The 27466-nt window shown below is 44.2% G+C and overlaps 3 non-coding genes across 3 annotated transcripts; 2 read left to right on the forward strand and 1 right to left on the reverse strand.

The window, feature by feature from the left end:
* Positions 1-4374: 4374 nt before the first annotated feature.
* Positions 4375-4446, forward strand: trnad-guc (transfer RNA aspartic acid (anticodon GUC)). Its single transcript has one exon. It is a non-coding gene; the product is annotated as a tRNA-Asp (tRNA).
* A 20872-nt stretch (positions 4447-25318) lies between these two features.
* On the reverse strand, positions 25319-25390 carry trnaw-cca (transfer RNA tryptophan (anticodon CCA)). The gene has a single exon. It is a non-coding gene; the product is annotated as a tRNA-Trp (tRNA).
* A 226-nt stretch (positions 25391-25616) lies between these two features.
* Positions 25617-25698, forward strand: trnas-gcu (transfer RNA serine (anticodon GCU)). The gene has a single exon. It is a non-coding gene; the product is annotated as a tRNA-Ser (tRNA).
* Positions 25699-27466: the final 1768 nt, after the last annotated feature.

Below are 27466 nucleotides of genomic sequence, written 5' to 3' on the forward strand. Positions count from 1 at the left end.
GTAAACGAAACTATGTGGTCTGTACATTAGCAGTAAATAGTTTGAGAAGGACGCATGAAAACCTCAAGAAGGTGAAGATCGAAACGTCCGCCTGCATGTTCGTTTTCCTTTTGGATCAAAGATGGCATGTCTACAAATCTGAACATGCTGGACAAATTCAGCTGCTCTCTCTCAACATATCACGTCAGAGCCGCTGATATCTTCCAGTATTTTTGTTTATTCTTTCTGATTCCAGCATCTGCAGTATGTTGCTCTTATCTCCTGGCGATGAATTCGTTTTTGTCACCAGCCCCCGCCCCACGCCCCCGCAGCCCCCCCCCCCCTCCACCCCCCACCCCCCCGCAGCCACCGACGCCCGCCCCCGCAGCCGCTGCAAGTCCCAAAGTGCGAACAGCTCAGATTTTAAAAATGATTTTCTTCTGTATTGACCATGGTATAGTTGCAGATTCATTGAAATTATCATTGCCAATCACACACAATTATGGAAAGATTTTTTTTGATGCAGTAACGACCATCTCATTAATTGTTGGATATAAATTCTTTTGATAAATTCTGCGTCAGTTCACATCATATTCGTGCATATCTCTGCCAGCCACTGGAAAATAAAGCCAGATTCCAAACCGTTTCTAAAATCTAAGACAGGGCTGTTCCTGCTCGTGGAATGATGAAGAATGAAAGAGAAGAGATTTAACATCATTATCAAAGGAAGGAAAAGAAACACGGGGAAAACGTTTTTTCACGCAGCGAGTGCTTAATGTGTGGAATGGACTGCTGGAGACTGGAGGAAGGTTCAATTGAAGCATTTCAAAATGAATTCGACTGCTATTAAAAAAATGAAAAATGTGCAGTGTTACAGGAAAAAGGCGGAGATATTCATTTTCTGCCAGAACGTTAACACATTCTCATTCGTCACTCATCACTGCATTGAGTTTGAACGGTTCGCTTGTCGTCTCCATACGAGGTGAAGTGCAGCAATGATTAAATGACAGAAGAGTTGTTGGTGTACGTCTTGAAGACGGGAATGGGTGAATGAATCTTGGAACACTTGAGCCTTTAGACTCACCTCTGTAATACTTAAGAGATTCGTGAGGGGTACTGGAGAATTCATTGTTTTTGTTAAAATTCATTGTTTTCGTGCATCCAGACCAGATAAGAGGAACAAATATTCCTGCTGTCTCCAGCTTATCGTATTCAGGAACGCGGCTAACCCAGCTCGAATAAGCTGAGCTGGATTCCATTTTTTGTTACTTTCTTTAACATGATGGAGTTGACATGTCTGCCTTCTGTGACCGTATAATCATAGATTCACATATATTCATGATATTCTTCCTCACCATATAGATATAGAGTGTTATACAGACCCTGATACCCTTGTATACGTATCATTTAACTTGTTTGTGCAAAACCTGTGATGTTTTTCAAGGCTATGAATGACGAACAGGATAGAGCAGAAACAATCGCGGCCTTGGAGATTGCACAAACTACGCAAGGGAAGAAACTGTCGGTGCAGCAAGGATCTCACAATGAACAATGAACAGTCACATACATCTTGGAAAGTTGCAATGTAATAAAGAGCGGGAACCGGTCTGTATAAAACTCTGTTCTTACTTGTGTTCGAGGAGAAAGGCTGGGGTTCCACTGTTAGGAACCTGGCTTCTGCCACAATTGTGAAAATAAACACTGCATTTTGATGTACGACTAGTCTGAGGTATTTTTTACCTACATCAATCTAAAGGGGAAGGGGAAGAAACCAGATATGTGTCTAAAATGTGGTGAGGATGGCAGAATGATGAACAGCCCGAAAGAAAAACAAGAGTAGACAAGAGAATAAAATAGAAACCTGCAAAGAAAATTGGAACAGAATGGATCTGAGTTTAATGTCTGAAATTGTTTGACTCGATGCTGAGTCTGAAAGGCAGCAACGTGCTTCATTGAGGGATGAGTTTCCATTTCTGGAGTTTACATTGAGCATCATTGGAACATTGCAGGAGGCTGAGATGGAAAAATCAGTATAAAGCAAGATTTAGAATTAAAATGATAGAAGACTGAAATCCAAGTAATGGTTCTGGACTGAATACAGGTGTTTCACAACGTCTGCCCAATATGACAGACAAGTTTATCAGCATTATAACGCCTTCAGATAAGAAATATAGAAATTAATGTGACACCTGGATTGCGTGGTGAGGGCTCTGAGCAGTGAGGATGGAAAATGGAACACATCAACCAACAATTCTGATCAATTTTCTATGTCCTCAAAAGATGATCTGCTCGCACTAGTGTTGATGTGGAAGTGCCGGCGTTGGACTGAGGTGGGCACAGTGAGAAGTCTCACAACACCAGGTTAAAGATGGAATCACCAGCTTTCGGAGCGCTGCTCCTTCTTCAGATGAGTTGAAGGAGGTTGACAAATAGACGCAAATACAATAGTACGAGAATTACAGATTGAAATGAAAACAATGGTTCGAATGCGAGTCTTTTCAGGTAATCTAGCCGTTAAAGATACAGACAGCAAGGGTGGAGAGAGGGATAATCACAGATTAAAGAAGTGTGTCTTCTGTCAAGTCAGGACAGTTAGAATGATTTTGCAAACTCAGAGAGTATGGTGGAAGTTATGTGTCGGGTAACTTGAACCCAAGATCCCGGTTGAGCACTTCCTCATGCATGTGGAACTTGCCTGTCTGTTTCTGTACGGCGTTTCTGCGTTGTCGTTTGTCTTGAAGAGACCTGAAGATCGAAGGCTGAATGGCCTTGACTGCGGAAGAGTTCCCCTGTTGGAAGGCAATACAGCAAACTGGTGATGTCGTTGAGGCCGCAAACACTTTCCGGTGGTTTGGTGGTTAGGATTCGGCGCTTTCACCACCGTGGCCTGTGTTCCATTCCGAGTCAGGCAAGCTACTTTCCATTCCCAAAACAAAGGAATTTCATTCCCAGAGGAAATTTGGCATGTCAGCTATGACTCTTAGCAACGTTTACAGATTCACGAAATAAGCTTTCTTTCTTGTTCTATCACAGTTTGGTGTGGATCGTGATCTGTGCTCCACCGCAAGGAACAACAAAAGGTTGTGAATGTTGCCCAATCCATCACGCAAACCAGCCTCTCATCAATTGACTCTGACTACACTTCCCGCTGCCTCGGCAAAACAGCCAGCATAATTAAGGACCCCACGCAACCCGGACGTACTCTCTTCCACCCTCTTCCGTCGGGAAAAAGATACCAACGCCAGATGTCACGTACCAACCGACTCACGAACAGCTTATTCGCTGCTGCTGTCAGCCTTTTGAATGGACTTACCTTGCATTAAGTTGGCCTTTCTCTACATCCTATCTATGACTGGAACACTACATTCTGCACTCTCTCGTTTTCTTCTCTATTAACGGTATGTTTTGTTTGTAGAGCGCGCAAGAATCAATATTTTTCACTGTATGGCTAATGCATGTGACAAAAATAAATCAAATCAAATCAAATCAAATGAAACAACTGATCAGATCACATCAGACTCTGGCGAGTGGCTTGCTTTTGCGCTGCAGGGATTACGTGGTTCGATGTTGCAGACACTGCTTGGAAATCTGTTTGATTATCGAATCCGTGGCCGAACCATGGACAGCAGAGCCTCAATTGAGCTTCTTAAAATTATCATCTGAGATACAGAATAATTAACCTTCAACTTCATGAATTCAGAAACGGTTTGTAAACTTGGTTCATTTTCCAGTGGCTCACGAGATATGCACCAATAAGATTTTAACTGAGGCAGCTTTTATCAAATGAATCGAAATCAAACAACTGATGAGATGATAATAGCCACAGAAATAATTTTTCCATGATTATGTGAGAGTGGGAATGATATTGTCTGTCTTTGCTCAATCTGCACCTATCCCTCGGCAATGCAAAAGACAATATAATTGAAGAAAAGCATCTCAGCTGTAAAGCACTTTGGAACTTCCAGCGGTTTGGAAATAAAAACGCAGTTCCAGACAAGATAAAAGCAAAATACTGCCGATGCTGGAATCTGAAACAACAAATGAAAATGCTGGGACATCTCAGCAGGTCTGACATCATCTGTGGAGAGAGACCAGCTGAGATGGTCCAGCATGTTCAGATTTCAAGACACGCCGTTTTTCCTCCAAAATTAAAAAGAACATTCAGTTTGAAATGAACGGTAAATGCGCCTTTCTGTCTCCACCTGGTTCTTGTTCTTTTTCATACATCCATCTCATTGTCTTTCCTGCCAATCCAAAAGTCTTTATTTGTTGGTTAAAGCCGCTGTTTGCTGCATTAAATGGTACTCCGTCTTGGGGAAAAGAACTGATCTCGTCAGAACTCAGTTGCCGCTCTGCAAGTGTAAGTGGCAAGTGTACAATGCATCAAGCATCGCTTCCTCGTTAGTATAGTGGTTAGTATCCCCGCCTGTCACGCGGGAGACCGGGGTTCAATTCCCCGACGGGGAGCATGTTGCAATTTTATTTTGTCAAATTGTTCCTGTGTTGTTCTCCAAGATTGAAAACAAAACCCTCACCTGAGATCAACCCTAACCTGAGATCAACGCTCGTTCGATTCCTCAGCATTTTGGCTCATCTTTGATTTGGCGATGCCAATGTTTGGGTGGGATGGACACAGTAAGAAGTCTCACAACACCAGGTTAAAGTTCAACAAGTTTATTTGGAATCACGAGCGCTTGGTGCGCTGCTCCTTCATCAGGTGAGTGGAGGTTGGTTCACAAACAGGGCATCGACAGGCAAAAACACAATTGCAAGGTAATTTCAATTTGGAATGTGAACAATAGTTCGAATGCGAGTCTTTACAAAGAATCAAGTCTTTAAAGGTACAGACAGTGCGACTGGAGGGAGGGATAAACATAAGTTAAAGAGGTGTGAATTGTCGTAAGTCAGGACAATTAGTAGGATTTTGCAAACCCAGAAAGTATGTTGGGGGTTATGTGTCATGTGAACTGAACCCAAGATCCTGGTTGAGGCCTTCCTCATGCATGCGGAACTTGCCTGTCAGTTTCTGCTCGGCGATTCTGCGTTGTCGTGTGTCTTGAAGGCCACCTTGCAGATAGCTGACCCGAAGATCAGAAGCTGAATGCCCTTGACAGCTGAAGTGTTCACCGACTAGAAGGTAGCTCTCCTTCCTGGTGATGCCTCTGTTGTCATGTACGCCCTGATGGTCTCGTGGTTGGGATTCGACGCTTTTACCGCCACAGCTCTGGTTTGATTCCCAGTCTCGGAAACAACTTTTCATTCCCAGAACAACAACATCGGGCTCTGGCGGAGAATTTTTTTCATCACTTATTTATTTCACGACAAGCACTCTATTGTACAATATTTCAAATGTTTGCAAAGTTACCAAGAGTATATGGGAAGTCAGGCAAAACTGCGAAGTGTCCCACGTATCAGCGTCGATGTTATTGGCCTCCGTCAGTGGTAGTGCAGAGCAAGATGGTGAAATGATGAAAGTTCCGTCCTTCCTCGATGGGACGAATGGTTTGATTTTGCGCTGCAGAGATTCCGTGGTTCTAGTAATCACTGCTAGTCATGAAATAAATAAGTGATAAAAAAGAATTCTCCGCCAGAGACCGATGTGATCTCATCAGTTGTTTTGGGAAGGAAAAATAACTTTCTTAACCGGGAATCGAACCCGAATTAGCATTTTTACCGTGCTTATCCTCCTGACACAAATGGGCATTTTCGCATGATCAATGGTGCTACTACAGCCGATTCGGGAAAGACAAAATCTGCCACAAGTCATGCAAATGAAACTGGCATCTTCTTTTGAGCTTCTGAAACCACATGTTTTCATGGAGGCAAACTCCTGCCTCAAGCTGGTATCCTGATTTGAATCGATTGTCAGCTTGAGTTTTTCATTGGATTAGAAATATGGGAATATGGAATGTTGCTGGTCGATTCACCCCTCAAGCCTGTTGGTCCAAACTTCATCTTGTTTCCGTGAACCTCGACACATTAACTGAACGAATAATCAGTTCACCCTCAATGCGGAGGCAGAGCAAAATCATCACCAACGAAGATGGGATTCAAACCCACGTGTATAAAGCATAGTAGAGGAGCAGTTATATCGTCTTCACCACTCGGCCACCGCGTCATGCTAAAGGTAGCACCAAAGCAACTCTTGTGTTTTTCACGCCCGGAACAAAAACATATTTCTCCCGCAGGATTATGTTGTGTTTCTGCTCTCTCGTTAATCTTGTTTCACTGTTACTCTTCCATTCGATGTAAATCCACAGAAGGCTAAAAAGGAAGACAGTTCTCGTGGCGCAACGGTAGCGTTCTGACTCCAGGTTGGAAAGTTGCGTGTTCCAATCGCGTCAGGTTCACGGAACGGTTCTGCAGTTGGTCTTTAGATTTTGAGTCTTGGTAAAGTTGATCGTTTGCAAATGTTCCCAAAATTATGAATTTCTAAATTTTGATAGAAATGATATTTTAGGGATGCTTCCTGTTCACATGCTCAGTTTATATTTTTGTTTGCACAGTTTTACATCCAGACAAGGTGTCAGGGACGTGATGTGTCTATGGCTTGTAAAATTACAGCAAGATCCACATTCCCAGATATTTCTTTGGGTCGTCGAAGACGAGAACTGACTGGTGGTGATTTATCCGGAGGATAAACACCTCAGGCGAGTAGCAAGGCTAAGAAGGCGGGGCCTTCGTGAATAATCTCAACCAATACAGGAAATGATCCCGAGCTGTTGGCGCAATGAACTGTCTAGCCAACTTGGACAAATGCACAGTTCCACCCACTGTAATAGAGATCAAGTTAATGAGGCAAATTTAATGCTGAGAAATTCAGGATATGCCAGTGGGCAGCGGCCGATCCATCGACCTTTGGGTTGTGGGCCCAGCACGCTTTCGCCGCGCCACTCTGCTCCATACGTCGAAGCCCTCCTGCCTATTACCGTTGCGCGGGAGCCAAAAAAACGATTCACTGTCTCTTTTTATTTAAAAAAAAGACCCACGTGTTGGGAAGCTCACCCTCGTTGGACAATAATACGTAACATCAACCCGAATGTAGCAGACAGAGAAAGACACACAGAAAAGCAGTCAGAGACCATCAGGACACACACACAATGCAGACAGAAAAGATGCGGAGCAAACAAGCAAGATACTGAGCTGGTCAGCTGATTATTTATGAAAAGCTGTTTCCTGTTACACAAAGGTAGGCCCTGTTTTGAAATGTATTTCCTGTTGTGTAACTGTGCTCTCTGCTGCGAAACGGCTCTCTCTGTTGTGGAACTGGGACTCTGCCGCTGACAAATCCTAACTGTGGTTGTTTCAAATTCTTACCTGCTGTGTAAATGTGTTCCCGGTTGTGTAAACATCATCCGCCTTGTGCAGAAGTTTTCTCTGTTCTATAAATGTGTTACCTGTTGCGTGAAATGTTTTCAGTTGTTCTGCGAAGATGTTTTCTGTGGGAAAGCAATGGAAGGGAATTTCAAGGCCGCTGCTGTTGAAGCTAGCTTTCAATTACAGACTTATTTAGGCCGAATAGACTACTTCTGTTTCTGTTTGCTCTCCATGTTTCTATGTATTAAATCAGCGAATTTAAATTTCGCCAACTGCAGTGGTGAGATTTACTCCGTATCCCCAAAGGTCAATACGGCCTCTGGATTACCAGCCCAGTGACGTAACCTTTCATCCGTGTAAACAAAAACAGTCAATTCAGCTACTATTAATCCTCTTCCTGAGGAGATTAGGATTTCCTCTACATAATTTCAATCAACCGATTGATTCAAATTTTGTTCGACTTTTGAACATCAATAATATATCCAGATCAAACAGACATTGTGGAATTGTTCGGACCTAAAAATACCGACATTACTGAGAACTTAATGGGCAAAATTAAAAGGAAATACATTCTGAGAAAGAGCCTTGCAACGTTTGGAAGAAAAAGTGGATTTCAGATGATGAGCGAGAACTCAGTTCCCAGCAAATAACACAGATGCTATATAAAGTGACTGCGTCAGGACACGAACCTGCAATCTTTCGTTACCACGAAATCATTGGCAAGATGGAAGCCAGATACTTTATCCATCATACCACGTAGTCAACACCCGACAACTGCCCTGATATTAGCATACTGTCAATAAATACTGTGATTTTATATTTTTTCAGTTCTATTTTTGGTTGATCCACTGATTCCCAGATCCCCGAAAATACAAAAGAAACCTCCAGCTGCCGCATATTGTGTTTTTCAATCTTGGAAAAACCTTTGAGTCTGTGAGTTGTGAAGATTCATGCAGCGTGATGGATGGAGTATTAATGAATGACTGTAAGAGCAGGAAGGTTCAGATCGAGCTGGACCAAATTTTGGTGACGCCACATCACCACAAACCACGACAGTAAGGATTTGATTGCTCTGGAGTGGGTGCAGTGGCCATTTACCAGATCGTTTCCTGGGATGGAGAATTTGAGCGATGAAGAGATACTGGATTGTGTCAGGTTGTTTTATTTCAATCTGTGAAGGCTGAGTGGAGACCTGATTGAGGTGTATGCGATTGTTAGACTATGCACAGAGTGAATAGGAAGTTGCTGCTGCCTCATAGCACTGGGGATCCGGGTTTGTGTCACTGTCTGTGTGGAGTCTCCACGTTCTCCCGTATTTGCGTGGATTTTCTCTTGGTGAACAAAGAACAAAGAAAATTTCTGCACAGGAACCGGCCCTTCGGCCCTCCAAGCCTGCACCGACCATGCTGCCCGACTTAACTCATCCCCCCTACCATCCCGGGGACCATATCCCTCTATTCCCATCCTATTCATGTATTTGTCAAGACGCCCCTGAAAAGTCACTGTCGCATCCACTTGCACTACCTCCCATGGCAATGAGTTCCGGGCACCCTCCACCCTGTGTGTACAAACTCTGCCTCGTACATCTCCTTTAAATCTTGCCCGTCACACCTTAAACCTGTGCCCCCTTGTAATTGATTCTTCCACCCTTGGAAAAATCTTCTGACTATCCACTCTGTCCATGCCTCTCATAATCTTGTAGACTTGTAGCAGGTCGCTCCTCAAACTCCGTCGTTACAGTGAGAACAAATCAAGTTTCTCCAATCTGTCCTCATAGCTAATACCCTCCATACCAGGCGACATCCTGGTAAATCTTTTTTGTACCCTCTCCAAAGCCTCTACATCCTTCTGGTAGTGTGGACACCAGAATTGAACACTGTATTCCAAGTGAGGCCTAACTAAGGTTCTATAAAGCTGCAACATGACTTGCCAATTTTTAAACTCAATGCCCTGGCCGATGAAGGTGAGCATGCCGTATGCCTTCTTGACTACCTTCTCCACCTGCACTGCCACTTTCAGTGACCTGTGTACCTGTGCACCCAGATACCTTTGCCTATCAATACTCTTAAGGGTTCTACCATTTACTGTGTATTTCCTATCTGTATTAGACATTCCAAAATGCATCACCTCACATTTGTCCGGATGAAACTCCATCTGCCATCTCTCTGTCCAAGTCTCCAACTGATCTATGTCCTGCTGTATCCTCTGATGGTCCTCATCAATATCCACAAATCCACCAACCTCTGTGTCGTCCACAAACTTACTAATCATACCAGTTACATTTTCCTCCAACTCATTTATATAATATTGCAGCAGCAAAGGTCCCAGCCCTGATCCCCGGGGATCGCCCACTTGTCACAGCTCTCCATTCAGAAACTCGATGAAGTTCGTGAGACACGGCCTCCCTTTTACAAAACCATGTTGCCTCTCACGAGTACGTCCATTCATTTCCATGTGGGAATATATCCAATCTCGAAGAATCCTCTCCAATAATTTCACTAGCACTGATGTAAGGCTCACCGGCCTGTAATTACCTGGATTATACTGGCTACCCTTCTTAAACAAAGGAACAACATTGGCGATTCTCCAATGATCTGGGACCTCCCCTGTCGCCAGTGCGGATACAAAGATTTCTCTCAAGGCTCCAATAATTCCCTTCCTTGCCTCTCTCAATATTCTGGAGTATATCCCATCAGGCCCACTTTGTCGACCTTAATTTTTCTCAACAATACCAATACTTCCTCCTTTTTGATCTCAACATGACTGATGCTGTCTGCACGTCCTTTCCCAGACTCATCATCAACCTAGTCCTTCTCTTTGGTGAAAACTGACGCAAAGTATTCATTTAATACCTCACCCAATTCCTCTACTTCCACGCAGAGATTCCCTCCCTTGTCCTTGAGTGGGCCAACCCTCTCCCTGGCTACCCTCTTGCTCTTTACGTATGCATAAAAAACTTTGGGATTTTCCTTAATCCTGCTGGCCAACGCTTTTTCGTGACCACTTTTAGCCCATTGTTAATGATATTTTCTACATCCCTCATCATACAAGGAGCCCTGGTTGTGGTTCCCCTCCCTTTCACCCAAATTCAAATGTACCGAATCTTTGCCTGAAACATGTCCTCCTGAAAGATCACCCATTGTTCTGTTACAGTTTTTCCTGCAAGATTTTGGGTCCATTTGACTCTGGCTCATCCCAGCTCCTCCCATTGAAGTTAGTTCTCTTCCAATTCAGATTGTTTCTTCAGATTGTTTCGTGCTAATGACAAGCTTGTGATACAATGATCACTGTTACCCAAGTGACCACCCACTGACACTTCGTTCATATGGTCAACCTTCCTGTCAGTCTGTGAACACAGTAAGTAGTCTCACAAAACCAGGTTAAAGTCCAACAGGTTTATTCGGTAGCACGAGCATTCGGAGCGCCTTCATCAGATAGCTCGTGCTACCAAATAAACCTGTCGGACTTTAACCTGGTGTTGTGAGACTACTTAATGTGCCTACCCAGTCCAACGCCGGCAACTCCACGTCAGTCTGTGAGAGAATGTAATTAATTCTGTATCTGTCATCCATGATCTGCATACAGATTTGCTCCTCTATCTCTTTCTCACCACACCTCTCTTTTTTCCTTCTCTATCACTCCTGTTCACATTGTATTGAATAGTAATTGCCCGGTGTTCTCCATTTCTGAACCGCATTTTCATCATTGCCATTCTCATGTATTCCTGTGTGGAGTTTTGTGCTTCTAACTCACCAACCGTATTCACCACCCTCTGTGTGATTACACGCATGCTTTCTAAACCTGTCCTTGTATTCCTCTTAGATTCCATCTTCATCCACTCCGATCTTATATGGTCCTATTTCCTTCTCTGGATATTCCTCCTGTCTAATTCTATCTACTGTTGCCCATCCCCCTGCCAGTTTAATTCAAACCCTCCTCATCCACACAAGTGACCCTCCCCATGAGGACAGAGGCATTGAGTACAGAATCATGCACGTTTCGCTGAGCCTTTAGAAAGCTCTGATTGGACCACAGCTGGAGTATTGAGTCCAGTTCTGCTCAGCATCCTTGAGGAAACGTGTGAGGATCATTCAGCGGGTGCAGAGGCGATTTGCCAGAATGGTTTCAGCAATGAGGGCTTTTAACCACAAGATTGGGTTGGAGAAGCTGGGGTTGACCTTTTTGGAGCACAGCAGATTGACGGGGAGATCTGAGAGAGGTGGACAGGATTATGGCAGGTGTGGATCAGGTCGACAAAGAAAAGCTGTTCCCATTCTCTGATAGTACAAGGACGAGGGCGCACAAGTTGACGGTTTTGGGAAGACACAGAGAAGGCACGTGTGGAAATAATTTTCATGCAGTGAGTAACAACCTGGAAGTTGGTGCCTCTGAGTGTAGAAGCAGAGACGTTGAAAAATTTCAAAGAGGAATTGCGATTGACATTTGAGGGAAGTAAGCGTACAGGGCTATGGGGATAGTGCAGGGGAATGGGACTGACTGGATTGTTGCACGGAGAGCCACCATGGACTGGATGTGTTTCCTGAGATACAGTTGCAATACCACAATCAGTCAGAGGTGGAGAGACAGACATTGTTTCCATGTCACTCCAACTCAGTACCACTGACAGGTAGATACATAAATCTCCGTCCAAATTTTCACCCACGATCAGGTTGTCAGTGTGTCAGTCCTGCAATGTTGCAGCATTAGCTGCAATTAAATTAAATACCAAATAAGACTGAATAATAGTATAACCCGAGACACAAATGTGATTATTAAAATAAGAATACAAATAAATTTGATGAGTACAGCCAGAGATACAGATTACATACCCAACCTAATGCCTCATACAGTGTATGGCAGATATTATATTCTAACAGTGAAAACTAAGCTCAACATCCAAGTATAAAGTTCTTACAACCAGAGTGAATCATGAAAGCATCAATTTGATTAATAAAAATTGAATAACACTTTCTTTCACTTTGCAACGATTGTGAGATGAAAAGATACATGGTCCTTCCCAATTGTGTTCAAATAGAAAGTGATTTAATACTAGGCCAAGTTCTCAATCATTTCATTAAAACCCACATTAGTGGTTTGTTTCTGTCCTGAAATTTCAATGTGGAATGAACTCAGATTGTTAAACAGTCCCAGAGCCTGAGGTTCTGTAATGTATACCACACTGTTAGAGTAGCAGAACTGACAGATCGAGAACCATTCTCGAGCACATGTCCATTACCAGACACTGACAGTTACAGACTGTTACTGAACTCATTGACAGCAACTGAACTCATCCTCAATGACACTAATCAATCTGAAACACAGATATGGAACCACTCACAAAGTCAGAAATCATCACAAATCCACAGATACTGATGAATGTGCCCACACACTACACACTCCATATTAAAGAATGAGAGTTACAGACCCACATTTTCATACAGGTTTTCCACATTCCCAGGGAGGATCACTGAACTATAATAAAATAATGCCATACTCATACCCAGCATCAGATCCTGGCAGACACAGAATGAATTCCACATTCACATAGAGCACCAGAATCTGGTATGTGTATTCAACATAGTCAAGTACACAGAGACACACTTCTTACACCACTGAAAGAGGATTTTTGGCCTGTCAAGTCCTGGCTGTCCAAGCGAGTAACACACCTAGTGCCACTCTCCCCACATCTCTGCACATTCTTCCATTTCAGGCAATGATCCGATTCTTTCTTGAATGCCTCGATTTGAAGCAACCTCTCGCAAACTGTTTGGACCCACATCTCAGCTCATAATCACTCGCTGAATCAAAACGTTTCCCATCATGTATCCATTCCTTCTTTTCCCAATTCCCTTAAATCTGTTCTCTCTGCTTCTCAATCCTTCCAGCAATGGGAACAGTTTTTCTCTGTCTACCCTGTCCAGACTCCTCGTGATTTTGAATACTGTTATCAAATCTCCTCTCAATCTCGTCTGCTCCAAGGAAAGTGGTCCCAACTTCCCCAGTTTATCTCAATAACTAAAGTTTCTCATCCTTTTCAATGTGATTCACTTACACATGCTTGAGGCTACGCATATTTATATACAAGGTCCGAACAATTGATCCCAATCTCACGCACAGCACCACCGACTGACAGAATTAATCCTACTCTCACAAACAGCGCTGAAGATAAACAGATAGAGAATTGGTGTCAAGGATGCTCAGATTTTGAGAATGATTCCCACATTCCCATTCATTGCGATAAGCTGACGGATACATGTTGAATTCCAATATCAAATTGAGCAGAGAGCACACTCGGTGCCCCAGACTGAAAGGGGGTTTTAGTTCAGATGGGCAGCATGGTCGGTGCAGGCTTGGAGGGCCGAAGGGCCTGTTCCGATGCTGTAATTTTATTTGTTCTCTGATAGCCAAAGAATACACAGTGATTTGCACTGCCAGAGACTGACAATTAGAGGATGGTTCCCACAGAGAGTTGCAGAGATTGATAGGTAAAGAATAAACCCAGCCCCCTCATGGAGTGGCCGAGAAGGACAGTTAAAACATTAATCCCAAACTGGCATAGCATCCCAGGGAGAGAATGAATCCCGCACTCACTCTCAGCCCCCACTAACTTGCAAACACACAATGAGTCTCCAACACAACCAGAGGCAGAATGACTCCATCAGCCACATAGTGCCCGAGACTGTTAGATACAGAATGATCGTCACCTTCACACACTAACAGAGAGTGAGTAAATCCCACACTCTCACGATATCAGCGAGTAGTAAATCCCACACACACACTGTACCAAAGTGTCAGGGACCCAGGTTCAATTCCACCTTCGGTGATTGTGTGGTGTTTCCACGTCCTCCCCTTGTTTGCATTTCGGTGGATTGACCATGCTAAATTGCCCCTTGGTGTCCCAAATATATTGGTTAGCGGTATTAGCAGGATAAATATGTGGGGTTACCAGGATAGGTTCTGGGTGAGATGCTGTGTCAGAGAATCGGTGCAGACTCGATGGGCCAAATGTCCTCCATCTGCATGGTAAGGATTATCTGACAGTTAAGGCTGAAACAGACAAACTTTGGTTTCTCAGAGAATCAAGGAATAAAATGGAGGTGAAACCGAAGATCTGAAACTCTACAAGCAGTTGGCACGCCCACATCTGGAGTCTGCACCCACAGTTTGGAATCCACACTTTCAAAGAAAAATACAGCTCATGGAGAGAGTGCGAAGATGTGTTACCAGGAAAATGGAAGGCATGCAGGACTACTTTATGAGGGATTTAAGAGTTATTGGATTGCAATCTTTAGAGAAGGCTGATTCATGGTTCAGTTCAAGTTTATAAATTGATATATTTTAATTTGACATGGAAGTATTCTATGACAGGTCTGACACTGGGAAGTTCTGAAGAACAAAGGGACCTTCGCGTGTTTGTCCATAGATCTCTGCAGGCGGAAAGGCAGGTTAAGAGGATGGTGGAAAAGGCATATGGCACACTCGCCTTTATCAATCGGGGTATAGATTGCAATGCAGAGGGGTCAGGATGGAGTTGTATAGAGCTTTGGTGAGGCCACAGCTGGAATACTGTGTGCAGTTCTGGTCGCCACATTATAGGAAGGACGTGAACGCACTGCAGGATGTGCACAGGAGATTTACCAGGATGCTGCCTGGGGTGGAACATATAATTCATGAAGACATCTTGGATAGGCTTGGCTTGTTTTCGTTGGAGCCTAGAAGACTGAGGGCGACCTGATTGATGTGATCAAGATTATGAGGGGCATGGACAGGGTGAATAAGAAGCAGCTAGCCCCCTTAGTTGAAGGGTCAGCTACGAGGGGACAAAAGTTAAAAGTGGGTGGTGCGACGTTTAGGGGGGATTTGAGGAAAAACGATTTTACTCAGAGGAGGTGACGGTCAGGAATGTGCTGTCTGGGAAAGTGGTAGAGGACGGGTGCCTCATATCCTTTAGAAGTTACTTGGATGAGTATTTGGCACACCATAACATTCAATGCTATGGGCCGAGTGCTGGCAAGTGGGATTAGGTGTGCAGGCCAGGGCATTTCGTGCATCGGCCTCTTCTACACTGTCGTATTCTGTGATTCTATGATACATGGCCTTACTACACAAGCTTGAAAAGTTAATTATCCATAGATAAAGTACTTTGTGTGGGCGTCAGTCTAAACTACAGAAAATTGATTCACAGTTAATAGTCACAGTTTTTTTCCCCGCATAGAATTGTTGATATGCTTTTCCTGATTTTTTGTGAATGCTGAAAAGTGTCGTGACTTTTAGAACACTTGTCAGAAACATAGAGTGTTTCCTATCTATGTATTGTCTGATGTTGTTGTTGCTGTTCTTGTTTTTAATACTGTCACTGTGTTTTTCACTGTCTGGCAATAAATAAACAAAATAACTCTTGCTCGAATTGAATGGTGGAACAGAGTCAATGTGCCATGAGGTCAGTGTCTGTTCTTAATTGCTGTGTTCTTGTTACTGGAAGAGACGGATCCATGGATACTGAGGGAAATAAGGGTGGAAATTGCAGAGGCAATGGGTAAATTTTTTCTCACCCAGCTAGTTATATGAATGGTGCTGGAGGACTGGAGAACTGCAAATGGAAAACACACCACTTCAGAAAAGGTTGTAAGAATCAATCCTATCAGTTCAACATCAGGAAAAGCCCTACGTAATTACGAAAGGTGAATCATATTTAATGAAATTGCTCGATATTTTAATGAGGGCAATGGAAAAGGCGAGGGTTCAAATCCCATTCCTGACATTGTTTGGGAGAGGCAGTGGCATCGTGGACAAGTAATCCAGAGATCCTGGGTAATGGGGACTTGGGTTCAAAAGGGCAGTTGGTGAAATTTTAATTCAAGACAAACCTGGAATTAATTCTCGATTTGTCATAAAACCCCATGTGGTTTACGAATGCCCTTTAGGGAAGGAAATCTGCTGGGCAGGAGGAGTGTATTTGAATCAGCAAGTCCAGAGGTAACAAAAGCATGGATGAGGGTTTCAGGTACAGGTGAGTTCAGGCATTATCAACAACGTGTGAAGTTACACAGCTGGAAATAGGTGATGTTTGTGCTGAAACAGATATGTGGTCAGAATCTAAATTCCGAGTGTAATGATGTGCCAGGGACCAGGGAGTGAGATGGAATCATTGACTGGGAATGGAATTTGTGGTGGGAGCTTTGGTCTTCCAGATATTTAATGGGGAATTCTCCGCTTATCTAGTACAGGATGTCGGATAAACAGTCTAATAATTTATTAAGAGGGATTGGTTCTGAGTGGTAATGGTGAGCATGAACTGGGTGTTGTCGGCAGACATGTGAAAACGAGCACTGTTCTTCAGAAAGTGTCACTGAGGGGTAAGGTGTAGAAAAAAGAGGGAGCCAAGGATAGATCCTTGGGGGATTCGGAAGGTAACAACACAGGAGGGAAAAGATAAACCATTGCTGGTGATATTGTGCTTCTGACGAGAAAGATAAGAATAGGACGAGGCGAGTGCAGTCTTACCAAGCTGGGCAACCCTCGTCATCCCTCTCCACCTGTCCACACCTTTGACATGGTTGGCTGCACCATCATGCTCCAATATATTTCCACTGTCAGGTCACTGTTCACAGCAGATGAAGATGTTAATGTACCTGACAACCTGAGGAAACGAATGAAGAAGGAACGGCTGTGCCTCAGTGAGCGAGTGTAGAGAAGGGTGGAGTTCAGAATCATCATCATCTCGGGTGAGATCAGGCCATTCTTCCCAGTCTGGAACACCCAGACTGACTGTAAGAGAGAGAGAGGCTGTAATTAGAACCAAACAGTGAGAGAGATCCATTCAGAGAAACCAAGCTTCACCCCCAAAGCACAGGACAGGAATATCCCAGTTTCTCTCCTTGGCCTCTGCAATGTGAAATGTTCTAACCCGGTGTGGCACTGAGACCCACACACATAGCACAGGAAGATCCCAGTCTCTGTGCTGATTGGTCTGACTCTACGAGGTTTGCAGCGCCGCCACTGCCTAGACTGGGCAACTGCAGCGTGACATGTTTACACAGGAAGCTGCCATTGGAAACACTCAGCTGCGGTTTTGCAGCCAGGCGGAACGGGATCTCCGCTGCCAAAACCCTTCGCGCATCTGGAGTTCCACTGCTGACTCAGGATCCAGACATTGTCGCCAGATGCCTGATGGGCCCAGAGTAATCCCCGTCCTCTGTCCAATCACAGAAGCCGACCTGTCACCGACAGCGAACGAAACCAATCAGAAATTGAGACATTCTTGGAAACGCTTTTGCGCTGATTGATCCTGATCATCCAATCGGTGACCTCGGTCTGTCTGAAATGTGCGCGAACAATGGAAATGACGCTTCATAACGGCCGGGAGCAGAGCGACCTGCTCCGCTCAACACCCGCCCACAGTACGATTGACATCGATTTGAGCCAATTGAAGAACGCCGCTGTAACACACAAACCAATCGGATTGCGGCGCTGTTGTTCGACTCCAGCAGCGTCTCTCCCAAACCAGCGTCATGCGTCAGACCGGGATCTGCATGTTGCGATCTGTGGCCGAAGCCTCTGAGAAATCAGACAGCTGGAGACGGGTAAATAATTCTTAAAGCGGAACCGTTATGAGAATTACCATTGGACAACCATAATTCTCTTTTGGCTGTAAAAGCAACAACAGGATTGGTGAAAGTCAGAACGTGAGCGAAGTCGAACTTGGGGGAAAGAAGAGAGGAAATAAATGGAGGAAACGCGATAGAAATGGAAGAGGAGGAAAGCATGATCGAGGCAGTGAGGTTTAGAGAAGGAATTCTGGAGCTGAGTCCCAAAAAACTGGAAGCACGGCCATCACTGATGGAGTGAATCGAATCAGGGATGCTCAGAAGGCCAAAACTGGAGGAGTTCAGATACCTCAGTGGGGTGTTGGGCTGGAAATGAGAAAAAAGTTGAAAGAACTGAGGCAATTGAGGGACTTGGAAACACGGGTAAGAATTTTAAAATGCAGTCATTGCTTAACCACGAGTCAGTGTTTGTCAGTGAGCACAGAGTGAATGGGTTAACGGTATTTGGAGTGAAATCTAATCTGTGAAATGGATAGTCAAACGGAGGAGATAGTCATCCACTTCAGCAAGCAGAATGGAGGACATGCCTCCGTCTACATCAACTGTGATGAAGTGGAAATGGTCGAGTGCTTCACATTTCTAGGTGTTCAGGTCAGCAACAACCTGTCCTGCTCACTCCATGCTGATGCTATTGCTCAGAAAGCCCACCAACACCTCTACTTTATCAGAATTCTTCGGAAATTTCGCATGTCCGCTGCGACTCTCACCAGTTTTTCCCTATGCACCATAGAAAACACCCTTTCTCGATGCATCTCAGCTTGCTATGGCTTCTGCTCTGACGAAGATCACAAAAAACAACGAAGGGTTGCGAACGTAGGCCAGTGCATCACGTAAAATAGCCTCCCATCCATTAATTCCATCCACAGTTCCTCAGCAAAGCGGCCAGCATCACCACACACACCGACATACAATCTTCCACGTTTTTCATTTCGGAAAAAGGTACTAACTAAACTTACCAGCTGACTTCACAGCAACATGGGATTTAGAGCTGAATTTGCCTATTTCTGCTCCTTCGAGCCTGCTGTTCCATTGCGGCAGATCATGACAGACCTCTCCCTGGGCTCAAGAATAGCGTTTTCCCTGCTGTCATCAGGCTTTTGAGTGGACATACCGTTTATTAGCTTGATCTTTCCCTTTACCCTAGCTATGACTGTAACAGTATATTCTGCACCCTCCCCTTTCCTTCTCCCCTATGTACTCTATGAATGGTATACTTTATCTGTATAGCGTGCAAGAAACAATACTTTTCACTGTATCTCAATACATGAGACAATAATAAATCAAATCAAATCAAATGGTCAAAACTCACCGAGTTCAACGGAAACAGACAGGGAATAAAGAGCAGAGAACGGGATATAAATTATAAATTAGGAACTGAGTGACACCAAGCTTCAGTGTGAGAGCCTGTAGACTGCAGGTGGGGAGGATAGAGTTCAGTAGTTATTAGATGCAGAGAGAGAACAAGGAAAGATTGCTATGCATTCCAACAGAGTGAGGATATTGGGGAGGCAAACTGTCAGACTGTGTATTGGGGCTGTAGGAGGGACAAGAGAGGGATAGGCTATAGGATTCCGAGGGTGTTTGACAGAGTCGATGCAGAGAGTTTGTTTCTCCATATGGAAGAGTCGAGGACCAGATGGCATAATCTCACATAAAGGCGCTGCCTTGTTAAAAAATAGGCATTTAGCAATTTCTTCTCTCAGACATTTGCGAACCTGTCGAATTTTTACCACAGGAAGCTGTAGAAGCTGGGTCAGTAAACATGCTTAAAGCTGAAGTAGACAGATATTTTGATCATATCGGATCTATCATGATCTCACGAAGGTGGAGCAGATTCGGCGGGCTGAACAGTCATCTGTTCCCAAGTCTTCTGGTTTTATGAAATCATTTTTTCTTCATTTATTGGCTGATCTGCCGATTCTGGAAAAATAGAATCTGCCACGAGGGCCGCAAATGAAGCTGGCGTCTGCTTTGAAGCTTCTGAAACCACATGTTTTCATGGTGGCAAACTCCTGCCCAAAGCTGGTGTCCTGATTTGAATCGATCATCAGCTCGAATTTCTCCTGCGGTTAGGAATATGAAAACATGGAATAGTGCTGGACTCCTCACCATCCAAATCCGACTCGAAATTTCATTCGTGAATTCCAAAGCAAATCATTGGTTCGCCCTCAATAAGGGAACGTCTCACTGACAAGGATGAGATTCAAGGAGACTCGTGCAGAGCACAATGGACCAGTAGTCCATTGCCTTAACCACTCAGCCACCTCATCAGGAAACGCTTTACCAAAACAGCTGTTAACACCCTTCAAAAATCTGAAAGAAGGTTGGCTTTCACACAGGTCCTGACTCCGCAGCCAGATGTGAAATGTTGGAAATGTAGTTTCTGTCAGTAAATTCCATTTCCATCACAGCAGCTCTGGGGTTGTTATGAATGAACTGATGTGAAACACTTCAACATCACGTCCAACTTGTTTCCACACATTGCAAATAAAACACCGCGGAAAGACTGAAAGATACAATCGTTTGATGTAAAGGCAATTAATTTTGAATATAACCAATAATTTGGTGGTCGGCTTACTCTTGAGCCAGTGCAATCCATGTAATGTATGGACATACAGTTTGCTGTTCGGGAAGGAATTCCAGGACTGCGAGCCAGCCACAGAAACGGGCGATATTTCCTGTCAGGGTGGGCTTGAAGTAGAACTTGCAGATGGCCGTTGTTTTACTCCATCTGCTGCCCTTGGGCATCCAAGTGAAAGAGATCGTGGGTTGGATGGTGTCTCGTCAAGGGTAAAAACAGACAAGCTCAGGAAAGGGATTTGAATGCACGCCTCCAGAGAAAACTGCGACTTGATTACAGCGCCTTAGACCAGTCGACCACCGTGACACACTTGGTAATGGATATACACTCTCCGCACAAACTCTTTTGAATTCCATTTTCATCTTTGTTTTCCTGTTGTTCCCACCAAAATGAATCACTTCATTCTTCAAATGCCACATGTTCTCCCATTCCACCAACTTCCCCACATACTCTGACGTACAATCTTCCACGAGTTCTACTGGAATTTCTGCAGCTCTTTTCACAACCAGAGGACCTCCCAAACCATTTTACTGACAGTAAGGTTTTTTTGAAATGTCGTCACTGTCCAATTGCTGAACTTTTGAACTGATTGTTCAACAATGTCAGAAATTCTCATGTGGGAAATGGGTGGTGAAATAAATGCTGGAGGTGTGGCTCTAAGGTGCAACGGCTGGCATGTTGAACTTCGAATTGTTGTCTGATAAGAGATTCAAAGGCTGTGTGTTCGAATCCCAGCATGTCTTCCTTTACACAAAGTTTGAAAAAGTAGGAACAGGTTTTTCAATGTTCTCTGAAAAGTGAACTGCCGGCCCGAGCTTCATTCTGTTAAAGGCAACTCCAATCACTCCCCACTTTCCCATCAGAGCAACTTCACAGAAATAAACTCATCACAATCTCAGAACAACCATTCAACAGAAAATTCAAATCGTTCCAAAATGTTGACCAGAGTCAGTCTGCTGCTCACTCCTCGGGCAGATTGCAAACTGGACATTTACATCAGCGGGTACCTGCTCAATAGATTTTCTAGAATATTTGTGACAGACAGCTCGAAAGAAGGATGATGTGAATCTACACCACTGAACGTAAAGACCAACACGTTTATCACAGATGAAAGGAGCAGCTCCTGTTGTAGCTTTAGATCAGACAGTGGAGGATTATCGTCGGCGCTCTGTCAGACAGCATGTTCCTTCAGAAAGCTTTCCAACTGGACACATGGAATGGGCGGCTGTGCGAAGACGAGTGGTTCAGAGCGAGATTCTTCATTGACCAGACTGGAGGAAATGAAACATTTGGATGAAATATATCTCAGACACAATGTACCAGAAAATGGCAGAAAGGGAATAAATCTAACATTCACCTATAGCTCCACTGAAAATGTATCCTCACTCAAAACTCGCTCACTCACTCAAGATCAGAATGTCTCTGACACTCTCACACAGTACTAATGACTAACAGAGACAGAGACTTGAAAATCGAGCTGGAGAGGAATTTGGCCACACAGTCACAGGAGGTGAAGTTTGGACACAACGTTTGATATGCTTGAGGAGTGAATAGTCGAGCGCCATTCAATATACCCATCTTTCTAATCCTATGAGAAAGACGAGTTGGCAATTTCAGCAAATATTTGAAAAAACAAGTTCCATCAGCGAATGCAGACAGGCAGGAGGAGATACCTGTAACTCAATGCTCAGACAATGTTTGAAAGGACCTGTGTGTTCCGATGGTCAGTGTTCTGTGGGAAGCTGGGAGGGGTTTGATTTTTCCTCTTAATCTGCAATCCTTCAGTTAGTTCTTTGTGGAGCTGTTTCTGTGTGTGTTTCCGAATCAGGGATGTTGGAAATGATCTTTAGTTTTCTGAATGTTACCGACCAAGTCCTATCTGCTTCTCAGAAGGAACGCTCAGTGAGCTGAGGCTATGTTTCTGAGTTAACAACCACTCAAGCTTTCCCTGCAGCCTGGAACTCAATGACTGAAGAGAAATTGTGTCTTTCAAATGAAGAGGGTGCAGGTTGAACAATTTCCTGTCCTTCCTTTGGTAATCTCCAGAGTAAGTTGCTGGGTGACAGGTGCAGTATTGCAGTGAGGAAAATGGAAAAGAGAATTGGGGCAATGTCACAATCTTGTTTGGTTGCAGACTTCACTGAACGGGGTTTGTGTTGTTTCACTTGGTGAGGGTCACTGACTGCATGTGATTGTGGAGTAGGCAGAGGATGGTGACACATGTCAGTGAGCAGACAAGTCTGAGGATAATGGCGAGAGAGTCATGCAGTACAGAAGAGGCGCCTCAGCTCATCAAATCTGCACCGACAATCCAACATGAAACCTGCACCAATCCTACCCTCCAGCACTGGGCCCATGGTCCTGAACGTTATGACATTTCAAGTGTTCATCCACATGCTTTGTAAACTTAGTGACATTTTCCCGCCTCTACTACCTTCCCAGGGGTTGCAATCCAAGACTCTCACCAAGCATTGGATGAAAAAAAATGTTTCCCTCAAATCCCTTCTAAACTTCCTGCCCCTCACCTTAAAATTCTGCCCCTTGTTATCAATCCTGAAACTGAGAAGAACATCTGCTTCCTATCCAAAATGTCCATAACCTTCATATTCTTATACACCTCAATCAAGTCTCCCCTCAGCCTTCTCTGCTCTAAAGAAAACAACCCGAGCCTATGAAATCTCCCTTCCAGTTAACATCCGGGTGAATGGCATTAGTACCCTCGACAGTAAGATCGTATCCTTCCTATCGTGATTAGACCAGAACTGCAATCAGTACTTAAACTGTGGCCTCACCAATGTTTTGTGCCGCTCCAACATTGCCTTGCTGCTCTTATAATCATACACTCATGCTCCATTCCTGACGCTCCACGATTCTTCACGACTCACAGGGTAAAAGGCTTTTTCGACGTCGAAAAGTATTACGTACGTTGCTGGAGCTTTCCCTTGTATTTTCGGGGATCTGGGAATCTGTGGATCATCTTACAATGGAATGAAAAATAATATTGTCACGATATTGGCGGCACGGTAGCACAGTGGTTAGCACTGCTGCTTCACAGCGCCAGGGTCCCGGGTTCGATTCTCGGGTCACTGTCTGTGTGGAGTTTGCACATTCTTCTCGTGTCTGCGTGGGTTTCCTCCGGGTGCTCCGGTTTCCTACCACAGTCCAAAGATGTGCGGGTTAGGTTGATTGGCCAGGTTAAAAATTGTCCCTTAGAGTCCTGGGATGCGTAGGTTCGAGGAATTAGCGGGTAAATATGTGTGGGTAGGGCGTGGGTGGGGTTGTGGTCGGTGCAGACTCGATGGGCCGAATGGCCTCCTTCTGCACTGGAGGATTTCTATGATTTATTCACATGGTGCTCACGTCAGCTGAGGCGTACGTGCGCTGACCGCATGGCCTGACTGTGGTATTTCTTACAATGATATCAGAAATTTCCACGTTCGAGTCTTGCCGCGGCCGCTTTAAAGCGAAATCTGGTGGAACTTCCTGGGAACCGAGTTTTTTCGCGTCATATGAAGTCCACTTTTTTATTCAAACATTGCAGGTCTCTTTCTCACAATACATTTCCTTGTTATTTTGTCAATAAAATTCCCACTCATGCTAATAATTTTACCTCCGAACAATTCCACAATATCTGTTTGTTCTGGATAAATTATTCATGTTCTCAACGAGAATAAAATGCTTTGTTTCGATCGGTTTCATTAAATTCTGTGGAGGGAATTCTCATCTCCTCGGAAGAGGTTTAATCATTATCTAAATGAACTGTTTTTGTTTACAGGGATGAAAGGTTATGTCGCTGGGCTGGTAATCCAGAAACCCGCACGAATCTTTGGGGACACGGAGTAAATCTCAACGCGGCAGCTGGTGAAATTTAAATTCACTGATTTAATACATAGAAACATGGATAGAAAACAGCAACAGGAGTAGGCCATTCAGCCAATCGAAGTCTGGAATTGAAAGCAAGTCTCTGCAATGGTGGCCTTGTAATTTCCGTCGATTGTTTTCCACAGACAACATATAGAACAACTGAAAACATGTCACACAACAGGAAACACCTTTACAGAACAGAGAAAACTTCTGCTCAAGACGGATCATATATACACAACCGGGAACACATATTTACACAACAGGGAAGAATTTGACACAACCACAGTGAAGATCTGTCAACGGCAGACCCCGTTCCACAAAAGAGAGAAGAGTTACATGTCATTGTCCAGCCAGGGTGAGCTTCCCAACACGGGGGTCTTGCTTGAAATAAAAATGCAATGAACAGCTTCCTCTCTCCCGCGCACCAGGAATTGGCAGGAACCGGAAAACATTCCGGAGCAGAGTAGCATAGCGGAAGCCTGCTGGGCCTATAACCCAGAGGTCGCTGGATTGAAACCATTCTCTTGCTGTCACATTCTCACTCACTCACGTCAAATGAAACATTCGGCTGCTGCCCAATTTTCTCAACCACCTGGTCGAAAACAGATTGTGATAACTGAAGTTACCAGTCTCGTTATCCTTACTCTTTGCCTCAGTTGGCTGGACAGCTTTTTCAGCTAAAAGCTCGGGATCAATTCTTGTATCGATTGAGATTGTTCATGAAGGCCCCGGCTTCTCAGCCTTGCTCCTCGCCTGATGTGCGACTCCTTCGGTTAAATCACCACCAGTTATCTATCCCCTTTGATGACCCCGAGAAACACTTGGGACTGTGAACCTTGCTTTAACTTTACAAGCAATGCACGAATCACATCCCTGACACATTGTTCAAATATAAAAGTACTGAGCATGCGAACCGGAAGTATTCATAAAATGTAACTCCTTCCATAGTTTCGAGATCTGTCATTCCCCATGAGCCTGACGTGATTTGAACACGCAACCTTCTGATCTGGAGTCAGACGCGCTACCGTTGCGCCACAAGCTCACAGCTTTTACTGTTCTTTTACATCTGGGTTATGTTCGGTGAATTCAAAACTCAAACAGGGAATTGACTCCCTCTTTTCTTTCTCGGGATTTACATCGAATGAAAGAGTAACAGCGATACAAAATTAACAAGAAGGTAAAAACACAAAATTATCCTACAGGAGAAATGTGTTCTTTGTTCCATGTGTTAAAATCACAGGAGGTGATTAGAAAAATAGCCATTGCATGACGAGGTGGCCGAGTGGTTAAGGCGATGGACTGCTAATCCATTGTGCTCTGCACGCGTGGGTTCGAATCCCATCCTCGTCGGTGGTGCATTTTCTCTTTATTGAGTGTGAACTGATGATTCGTTGGTGTTTTGAGATTCACGGAACCAAGATGAAGTTTGGACACAGAGTTGGACAATCTTGATGGGTGGATATTCCAACTCAAGTCCATATTCCAGATTCCTAATCCAATGAGAAACTCGATCTGGCAATCGATTCAAATCAGGACCCCAGCTTTGGGCGGGAGATTGGCACCACGAGAACATGTGGTTTCAGAAGCCTCAAAGTAGACTCCAGCTTCATTTGCGGCCCGAGTGGCAGATTTTGTCTTTCCGGAATCGGCAGGTCAGTCTTTAAAATTCGTGCTGGATTAGCTGGATTGGCCATACTAAATTGCCCTAAATTGTGAGGTGCGACTGTAGCACGGTAAATATGTGGGGTTCCGGGGATGCGGCCTGCGTCGGATTGTTGTCGGTGCAGCTCGATGGGCCGAATGTCCTTCTTCTGCACTGTGGGGATTCTATGAAGTTCGAGGCGGCAGTTTCACTTCTCTGAGAACATTGATACGCCAGTTCCTTATTTCTACAAACTTTATCTAAAAAGCCGACTCCGATGAGATTCTGACCCACAACCTTTGAATATCTCACCAGACAATGATGAGAAGTCCAACATGTCATTCTTTGCGCCACAGAGCCGCAGCTGCAGCATTTATTCCCCATTCCCATGTGGGAATTTCTGACGTCGTTGAACAAACAGTTCAAAAATTGAGCAATTGTATAGTTTCAAAAATACTTCATTGTCATGAAAATATTTTGGGACGTCCTGTGGTTTTGAAAAGAGCTACAGAAATTTCAGTAGACCTCCGATCGGACACAGACAGGTTGGTCAAATGGGAGGACATGTGGCAGATGAAGAATTAAGTGATTCCTTTTGGTGGGAAAAACACAAAGAGACAATATAAAAGAAAGGGTATAATTACAAAACGAGGCGCAGGAACAGCGGGAAATGGGTGGGCATTTGTATAAATCATTGAAGGTGGCAGGACAGGTTGGAAGTGCCGTTAATAAAGCGGACAGTATCCGTGGCTTTATAACGAAAAGCAAGGATCTGATAACAATGTATTGCAAAGAAAATGCTGATTAGCTATTAGATAGCACTTTAGATATTCTCAGCCTTGCCTCTCGGCTGAGGTATGGTAATCCTGAGACTAAATCATCACCAGTAGACCCTCCCTGTTGAGATGGGGATCAGTGGATGGTCATTTGGGACTATGCTGACTTTAACTTTATATCTGTGTCATATTCAGACTGTGTTTTCCATTATCTGCTGCTGTGTGAGGGTTGGGACCTTTCTCATTCTGTCATGGAACTGTGCGTGTACAAGCGATTTGTTCTGACACTCAGCTCCGGGAACTGTAAAAATTAGTTTTGAATTCATTCCGTATTTGCAATCTCGAGGATTGTAAACGAGTTGATGGATCTCTTCATTTTGAATTTCCGATGCATTTTTTTCAGCGTCGCTGACAGAGCCAACATTATGTTTTTATTCATTTTGGGGCTTGGGCGTCACTGGCTGGGCAGCATTTAAGAACAAAGAACAAAGAACAATACAGCACAGAAACAGGCCCTTCAGCCCTACAAGCCCGCGCCGCTCCCTGGTCCAAACGAGACCATTCTTTTGTATCCCTCCATTCCCACTCCGTTCATGTGGCTATCTAGATAAGTCTTAAACGTTCCCAGTGTGTCCGCCTCCACCACCTTGCCCGGCAGCGCATTCCAGGCCCCTAACACCCTCTGTGTAAAATACGTCTT

This window comes from Mustelus asterias, unplaced genomic scaffold (genome assembly GCF_964213995.1).
Source record: "Mustelus asterias unplaced genomic scaffold, sMusAst1.hap1.1 HAP1_SCAFFOLD_2275, whole genome shotgun sequence".
NCBI lineage: Eukaryota > Metazoa > Chordata > Chondrichthyes > Carcharhiniformes > Triakidae > Mustelus > Mustelus asterias.